The following is a 9,390-nucleotide window of genomic DNA, read 5'->3' as shown; positions in this document are numbered from 1 at the left end:
ACAATATTTCAAAAACCTTAAAACTCTAACTCTTAAACCTTAAAACTCTAACTACATTTTCGAGAGACAGAAGCCACAGAAAAAGCCAGTGAGGCAATTCTCCAGCCCAAGGTATCCTGGGAAATAGTGGGAAGTTTAATTCAATTTAATTCCATTCCTTCCCTCACTGAAGGGAAGGAGCTTCAAACTCTCAGGAATAGCCCCAGGGCTCCTGGGAGCCCTGGTTCATGGCAGCAGAAGCCATTTCCTGACCTACACCCCAGGGAACACCAAGTACAACTTGGAAAATCATCAGGGAGACCTCTACCTCAGTGAGCATGAAGCCCAGGACCTCAGTGTGGCTGTGGCACTCTGCATAGTGTAGGCCTTCAGCATGGCTGGCACTCAGTGCAACCCAGATCCTAGGAAATGGAAGCAGGCTGGTGAAGTTTCCCAGCAGGAGCCTCCAAGCATCTGGGAGCTGAGTGCTCAGCCCACGGAAGGTAAAGCAGTGGAAGCAAACTGCTGAGGTCTGTCCTCTGTCCCTGGAATAGGACTCTGGGGCTGAGACCACATGCAGACTCTGGTCACAGTCTAGGCTCCCCATAGAGCAGGGACCCCTCTTCTCACACACACACAGCCTCTGGGGCAGAGGAGTGAGCTTGTATTCATTCATAGACCAGGAGAGCAGTCAGAGCCTTATACACTGAGATCTTTGTGTGTGTGTGTGTGTGGGGGGGCATACCAATAACACTCAAAAGCTCAAGAAGCACCTCAAAACCAGGCACAGGCTGGGGAAATGAGCAAACAGAAAAAAAGGAACCTGACCATAGACAATTACTTTGGTTCCATGGAGGATCAAAATACTCAATCTGAAGATGAAAATTTCCAAGTTTCTGCTTCTTAAGACTCTAAAAAATATAGAAGTTGGGGGGTGGCTAGTTGGCACAGTGGATAAAGCACCGGCCCTGGAGTCAGGAGTACCTGGGTTCAAGTCAGGTCTCAGACAATTAATAATTACCTAGCTGTGTGGCTTTGGGCAAGCCACTTAACCCCATTTGCCTTGGAAAAACCTAAAAAAAATTATAGAAGTTGGGCTCAGGCAATGGCAGAGCTCAAAAAGGATTTTGAAAATCAAGTAAGAGAGATAGAAGAAAAATTGGGAAAAGAAATGAGAGAGATGCAGGAAAAACATGAAAATGAAGTCAACAGCTTAGTCAAGGAGATCCAAAAAATGCTGAAGAAAATAACATGTTAAAAATGAGCTTAGGTCAAATGGATAAAACAGTTCAAAAAGTTATTAAGAAGAATGCTTTAAAAAGCAGAATTGGCCAGATGGAAAAGGAGATAAGAAAGCTCTTTGAGGAAAACAAATCCTTCAGATGTGGAATGGAGCTAAAGGAAGCTAATGACTTTGCAAGAAATCAAGACACACTACTTTAACACCAAAAGAATGAAAAATGGGAAGAAAACGTGAAATATCTCATTGAAAAAAACAACTAATCTGGAAAACAGATCCAGGAAAGATAATTTAAAAATTATTGGGCTACCTCAAAGTCATGATCAGGAACAGAGACTTGACCTCATTTTAAAAGTATTTCTACAGGAAAATTGTGCTTATATCCTAGAAGCAGAGGGCAAAATAGAAATTAAGAAAATCCACCAATCTCCCCCCAGAAAGAGATCCAGAAAATATAATGCCCAGGAATATTATAGCTAAGTTTCAGAACTCCCAAGTCAAAGAGAAAATATCACAAGCAGCCAGAAGGACACAATTCAAATAACGTGGAGCTCTAGTCAGGATCATACAGGATTTAGCAGCAACTACATTAAGGGCTTATAGGGCTTGGAACATAATATTCCAGAAAGCAAAAGTGCTTGGAATACAACCAAGAATCAATTACCCAGCAAAACTGAACATCCTCTTCCAAGGGAAAAGATGGACTTTCAATGAAATGGGAATTTCAAATGTTCCTGTTGCAATGGCCAGAGCTGAATAGAAAGTTTGACCTTCAAATACAGGACTCAAGTGAAGCACAGAGAGTAGACAAGAAGGATAAATTATGAGAGACTTAATGATGATGAACTGCATGTATTCCTGCATGGAAAAATGATACTGATAATACTTATCTGAACCTTCTCATTTAGTAGAGTAGGTAGAAGGGGCTTTCATAGATGAGGCATTGGAGAGAGATGAATTTGAATTTAAAATATATGGTAAAATGGAGTCAATGGGTTTAAAGGAAAAGTACTGGGAGTAAGAGAAAGGAGAGGTTGAACAGGCTAAGATATTTCATATAAAATATATTTCATGTAGCTTTTGCAATGGTATAGAAGGAAGGCAAGGTGGAATGAGAGAGCCTTCATTCTTATTGGAAATGGCTCAGAGTAGAAACAGCATACACATTCAATAGGGTATAGACATTCAGAAGAAAAAGGAGAGAAGGGGGACAAGGGGAGCGGAGGGGAGTGTAGGTGATAGAGGAGAGGGTAGATCATAGGAGAGGATAGTCAGACATAACATTCTTTTACTTTTTGCAAGTTTCTGGGATTGGGTGGTCTGTCTGGGAGCACGGGATTGTGTGGTCTGGGGTGGGATGTGGGCTTGGGGCCTCGACCCCAGGGCCAGTGCTCAGTCAGCTGCACCACTTGGCTGCCCCACAGCATATTTTACAAATGTGTCAGAGAGAAAGGAGAGAGAAAATATAATAGATATTAGTGGGGAGGAATGGATAGAGGGAATTACAATCAGCAACAACTTTTGAAAACTATGGAAGTAACTACTCTGATGAACTTATGACAATGAAAGTGATTCACCCAAGACAGAGCTCATGGTATCAGAACACAAACTGAAACACATTTTTTTCTCTTTCTTTTACTTTATTTCTCATGAGGTTTTATATTTTTGTGGGGCAGGGGTATTATGTTTATTCTTAAACAAGAATATTTTAGTAATGTGTAAATAAATTAAGAAAAAATGAAAAATTATGGAAAAAATATCTATTTTGTAGCTGCTTTGTCTGAGATAAGGACTGCTACCCCACCTAAAGCACAATATATTTTGCTCCAACCTTTTGCCTTTACTCTGTATGTAGATCTCTGCATCAAATGAGTTTCTTGTAAGCAGCATATTGTAGGATTCTGTTTTTTAATCCACTCTGTTATTTGCTTGCACTTTAAGGGAGAGTTCATCCTATTCACATTCAAAGTTATAATTACTTATTCTTTATTGCCCACACTGCTATCTTCCCTCTGTTTGTATTTTCCCCTTTTGTCCCTTTATCCATATTCCCCAGTATTTTGTTTCTGAATACTGTCACCTTCAGTGTGTTTGCCCTTCTATATCAACCCCTCCCCTTTCCATTTTCCTCCTTCTTCCTTCCATTACTTCTGTTAGTTCCCCCCCTATCCCCCTTCCCTGTAGGCCCTCTTCCCCTCTTCCCCTTTTAATACTTGAAAGGTAAGATAAGTTTCTTAACTGACTGGAAGTTAACTTTAAGCCAAATCTGATGAGATGAAGATTCTGGTGCTTCTCACCTGCTCCCTTCTTACCCTCTATTGCAATATGTCTTTTGTACCTCTTAATGTAATGAAATTTACCCCATTCAATCTCCTCCATCCTCTCATCTTCTTACTTCCCCCCCTCCTTTTAAGGAGATATTGTTTTTAAATCATTCTATCTGAGTCACAGAAAAGTCATGAGTGTCCATCACTTCTGGCTATGTATATTTTCTCTAATAGAGTTACAATTCTCAAGGGTTATGAGAATCTTTCTCCCAGGTGGGCATATAGCCAGTTTCATCTCATTGGATAGCAGTTTTTTCCTTTATCCTTTTTTTAAACCTTTTCATGTGTCTTTTGAGCCTCCTGTTTGATGTCCAAATTTTCTATTTAGCTCTGATCTTTTCATCAGGAAATGTTGGAAGTTACCCATTTCATTAAATGTCCAGCTTTTTATTCCCCTGGAAGAGAATGCTCAGCTTTGCCAGTTAGTGGATTCTTGGCTGCATTTGAAGCTCATTTGCTCTTCTGAATATCTCATGCCAGGTCCTTAGATCCCTTAATGTTGATTCAGCCAGTCCTGAGTAATCTTTACTGTGGCTCCTTGGTATTAAAATTGTTTCTTACTGGCTGATTGCAGAGTTTTCTCTTTTATCTGATAGTCCTGAAATTTGGCCACATTATTCCTTGGCGTTTTCATTTTAGGATCTCTTTCTGGAGGGGATTGATGTATTCTTTCAATAACTATTTTACACTCTGGTTCCATGATATAGGGACAGGTTTCCATCACTAAATCCTGTAATATTAAGTCCAGGCTTTTTTTCTCTTCAGTGTTTTCAGGCAGTCCTATAATTCTTAGGTGATCCCTTCTTGATCTATTCTTGAGATCAGTGGTTTTTCTTCTATTTTTTTTGATCTTTTGGTTTTATTTAAGAGAATCTTGTTGCCTCATGAAGTCCTTAATTTCCAACAAGTCTATTCTTTTTTTAGAGAAGAACTTATTTCATTTACTTTTTCAAGTCCTTTTCCAATTGATCAATTCCATTTTTGAAGGAGTTTTCCATTTGTCCATGTGTAATTTTGAGAGAATTATTTTCATTTTGCATTTGCCCAATTGAGGATTTGGGGGGAATTATTTTCTTTTTCATTTGCTCAATTGAGGTTCTGAGAAAATTATCATTTTGCATTTGTCCAATTGTATTTTCTGAGGATTTGTTTTCTTGTTGCATGATGTTGATTTTCTCTTGCAATGTGTTAATTTTCTTTTGAGTTTCTTTTCTCAATTTTTCCAATTATTTTTAAACTCTTTCCTGATTTCTTCAAGGAAGTCTTTCTGAGCTAGAGATCAAGTCATATTCTCCTCATAAGTGCTAGATCTCTCTGGGGTAGAATCTGTTTCTTCTAAGAATTTCTCCATGTCCCCCACCCTTTTCAGCTGGTTTTTTCTTCATTTTCCTAGGATCTTGTGTTGGGGGGGGGGGGCTAGCTCTCAGAGGTTTCCTTTTGACATCCTAGAGGCTTTGTCCACTTGTTTTAGCAATACTAAGGGTTGTCCTGAGCTCAGGCCCTGGGCCCAGCTAGTTGATTTCCAGGCAGGCTCTGTAACTCTCTGTGCTGGGGCTCACCAGAGCTCCTCCCCCCCTTCCAGGCCAAAAATTGGCCTCTAAAATTGATCCTTGTACCAGCCATTCACCAAAAACCTCTGCAGTTAAGTCCTGTGTCTTCACCCCACTTCTGTCCTTGAGCTGGCCCTCTGGTCTCCACTCCTGGTTCATCCCCTGAAACAGACCTTGTTGGTAGGTATTCTTCTCCTAGCTTCTTTTTCTGGGTTTTGTTGATTGAATTTCTGTTAAGAGGTTTTTTTCATGTTATTTTGAGGGGGGACTAGGAGCACTTAGCACCGTGCCTGTCTTCTCTCTGAAATCTTGAATGGAAGTCCCTTATTCTATTTTTTTAAAGGTTTATTAGACTTAAAACATCTAACAATGTTTGTTAGATGAGGAAATGCTATAGACATGTTATGTTTCACTTTTAGGAAACCATTTGGAAAAACCTATTATGTTATTTGTATGGACAATAGAGAGGCATGGGATATACATATAAAAGTTATATGACTTCACCCCACTTGGTTTGCTGCATCCAAAGAATGGGCAATTGAAAACTGACCAAGAGACTTAGTAACTCTTTCAAAGAGAACCCTGATCCTCCTCCCTTCACTGGGTTTAAATTAATTGCCACCAGGAAGATTTCAGTTAAATTTGAACAATCTGAGTATTCCCTTGAGGAGGCAATAAAGTTAGGAAAGACAGCTATCATCATTCTTTAAAACCCAATTTGAATTATACTTGTTTAAAATCACAGGCATCAATTGGTGCTCAATGTGTTTAAATGACGTCTAAGCACACATAGTGATAAATAGTAGAGTAAGGCGTCAAACCAAGATTTTCTTACTCCAAAGTCAGTGAGACTGTGGGAAGCCTGACCCCAAGAAAGTAAGACCACATTGTCTAGATATATGATAGTTGAAACTATGTTTAAAAGTTTCTGATGTTTACATTATTGCCTCTCCTAATTATATTGCCTCCTTGAGAAAACACTTAAATTTTTCAAGTCTAAATGAAATATTCCTGGTAGTAATCAATTTGCACTCAATGAGGTGAAGAGGAACAGTGACTTAGGGACCTCAACAAGTGCTGGGTCCATTAATTTCCAGTTTGGGGCTACTACATAAATAGCCTATTTGTAACCTTTGACTATCAAAGAATGGCTTAGTCATAAATTTGAATCAGCTTCTTACATATCTTATTTATGAGATCTCTATCAGAAAAACTGATCCTAGTGATTTTTCTCAGTTTCACTTCCTTCTAATTTTAACTGCATTAGATTTGTTTATGGAAAACGTGTCAATTTATATAATGGAAACTGACCATTTTAATTATGTGATCCTATTTATTACTTGTTTAATCCCAAGTTCTTCTCTTGTACATAGATCCTAAAGATAATGTCCTCTACTTTTTTTATAACATTAGTTTTATGTCTAAGTTATTTATCCATTTAGAATTTTATCTTGTCTTTTGCTGTGAGCTATTGATCTATACCAATTTCTGCCAAACTGTTTTCCAGTGTTTGTGAACTAATAAATTCTGATTTCACTATCTGGCATTTTGGAGTTTTTCCAACATTATGTTGCTCTGCTCTTTTCCTTCTTTATATGCTTTACCTGATCTGTTCCATCAATATATTTTGAGCAGTACCAAATCATTTTAGTAAAATTATCAAATGTTTAAAAATGAACACTTATCATGTTTATTTCCAAGTTGAAGAATTTAATATACTTTCCCACTGACTTCCTACTCTTGAGTAGAATTCTTGAGCAATGGTTATCAATTAGCTTGCAACCTTTCCTAATTTTGCTTTCCTTCTTTGTGATCATTCTTATTAATCATTATTAATTCTTATTATAATTCTTATTAATCATTCTTTGATCATTTAGAACAACATACATAAAAAAGTTTCCATATTTTCTGTTGCTTTCCATTTTTTCAGTAGCCCAAGATTCTAAGAGCTTGAAAGATTCTTTATCTTTGGACCCTGCAAAAAGAAATACTATGGCAGAACCTCCCAGATTTCTGTTCTTCTGTCTCCACCTACTGGCCCAGTCCTCAAAATATCAGGCTTTGCCTGGTCCTCTACACAAGGGAAATGTCTCTCTTTAATGAATTTTCTTCTATTCTAATCAATTCTCAAAAAACTGATGGTGGACATTAAACAAAATAGAATCTTCTATTCTAATCAATTCTCAAAAAATGACCAAGAACCCTAAACATAATAATAAACATCTTCCTTTAATCTTCTTACCAACATTGTCATGACTGTTCTGTCAATCATTGTTCTTATTAAGGCAGGTTTAAACTGGATGATTTGGGGGGGGGGGGATGATATGTGTGGGAAAGATAGGATACACTAGTAGGAATATTGGAATTCTCCAGGCTAAGTGGTGCTTGTCCTTGGTTGGTTTTGTCATGTCTTTCTTTTATTATGATAGGATTTTGATTTCCTGTCCTTCAACTGACTATCATAGAAACTCAAAAAGTTCTCTACCAAGGAAAAACAAGATGTCAACTGAAGCAGCTGCAATATGGCTGGGCTATCCCAACCTCACTGAGTAATCATCAATGATCTCAGAGAACAACAGTCTCAGACCATTCTTAAAAAAGGAAGCTGCACAATTAATTCAGAGTCACCTATGGATACTGAATTTTGACTCTAGATGCCATCCCTATAGATGAATATGGAATGTGATATGGGCCATTTGCGTTGCTATGAATCAGCTTCTGACTACTTTCTGTGGAGCAAGATTGGGCAACTATAGCTACTTTTGTGCTATCATATGCAGCAATGGCATCAATGTCTGGAAGCAATTTTTCAAGCTATGTTGTTAATTGCTAAATGAAAGGGATGACCAAATAGGGACCAGATGTAAGTGATCTGTGCATACTGTCTCCACAATTTAAGAAATTAGTTTTATTTTTTCTTCTCTAAATGGGGATATAAGGATTAATGTATTAGATGAATTGGTTTTATTCCCCCTCACAAAAGTTATATATATATATATATATATATATATATATATATATATATATATATATATATATATATATATATATATATATATATGATCCAGGAAAAAACCTAGTCTTTTGTATGAATTTATAATCATAACAATGTTCACCCTTTTTGCTGAACAAACCAAGCAATTTTTATGACTAGTATATTAAAAGTTCAGGGTTGGGGTGGCTAGTTGGCGCAGTGGATAGAGCACCAGCCCTGGACTCAGGAGTACTTGAGTTCAAATCGGGCCTCCAACATTTAATAATTACCTAGCTATGTGGTCTTGGGCAAGCCACTTAACCCCATTTGCCTTGAAAAAACCTAAAAAAAAAGTTCAGGGTTCCTTGACAATAGTCAACATTGGATGATATGATCATGTGTTTAGAGCCAGAAGAAGTTCATCCACTTTACAGCTCTCCTTTTCAGGTGCTTGCATTGAGGCACAAAGTTTGCCATACTCTCTAGGGTCCCTTCTAGCTGTAAATCTGTGATCCTACAATTCACTGTAAGTTGATCAAGATCTTTCCTGAAAACCTTTGCACTGGCCTATATTCTACTCCTAGAATTCTATGCCCTCTCACTTCTACCTCTTAATTTCCATAGTTCCTTCCAGATCAATTCTACTCTTACTTTCTAAAACAAGTCTTTCCCCAGCCTGTTCCTTTCCCCACTCTCCATTCCTACTTCTAAAACCTTTCCTTCTCAGATTGTCTTTCATTTGCTCTGGTTATAACTTCTTTGTATCATTTGTATGTTGTCTTTCCCATGAGAATGGAAGCTTCTCAAAGGCAGGCACCATTTCTCCCCCCCCCCCCTTATTTTTCTCTCTTCAATATTTTACATGGTGCCTAGTATAACACATCATAAACATAAATGTTTATTGACTGACTGAATTGATAGAGCCATCAGGTTCTTGATCCCAAATATGGATTCACATGACCCCAGATTTCATTCTATTTTGTCAGAGTACCTTAGAGACCATCCAGAACAATCTTCTCATTTTATAGATGGGGAAACTGAGGCCCCAAAATATTATGTTTCTTGCTCAATGTCACATGAATAGTAAGTGAAGGAACCATGACTTGAAGCCAGGTCTGCGGATTCCAAGAGCACAGTCTTTTCTAAAATCCATATTTGTCTTTGCTTGACTATTCAGCCCTGTTATTTGGAGATGTGACATTCTATCATTTGGCCATTTAAAACAAACTTTTGTCCATCCTAAAAAGTTTTACTTCATTCCTTCCCTTGCTATCAAATAGAAATCAATCTACAGCAAAATTGATTTGAATGTCTCTTTCT

This window comes from Macrotis lagotis, chromosome 4 (genome assembly GCF_037893015.1).
Source record: "Macrotis lagotis isolate mMagLag1 chromosome 4, bilby.v1.9.chrom.fasta, whole genome shotgun sequence".
Classification (NCBI taxonomy): Eukaryota; Metazoa; Chordata; class Mammalia; order Peramelemorphia; family Peramelidae; genus Macrotis; species Macrotis lagotis.
Note: the sequence above shows the minus strand (reverse complement) of the source record.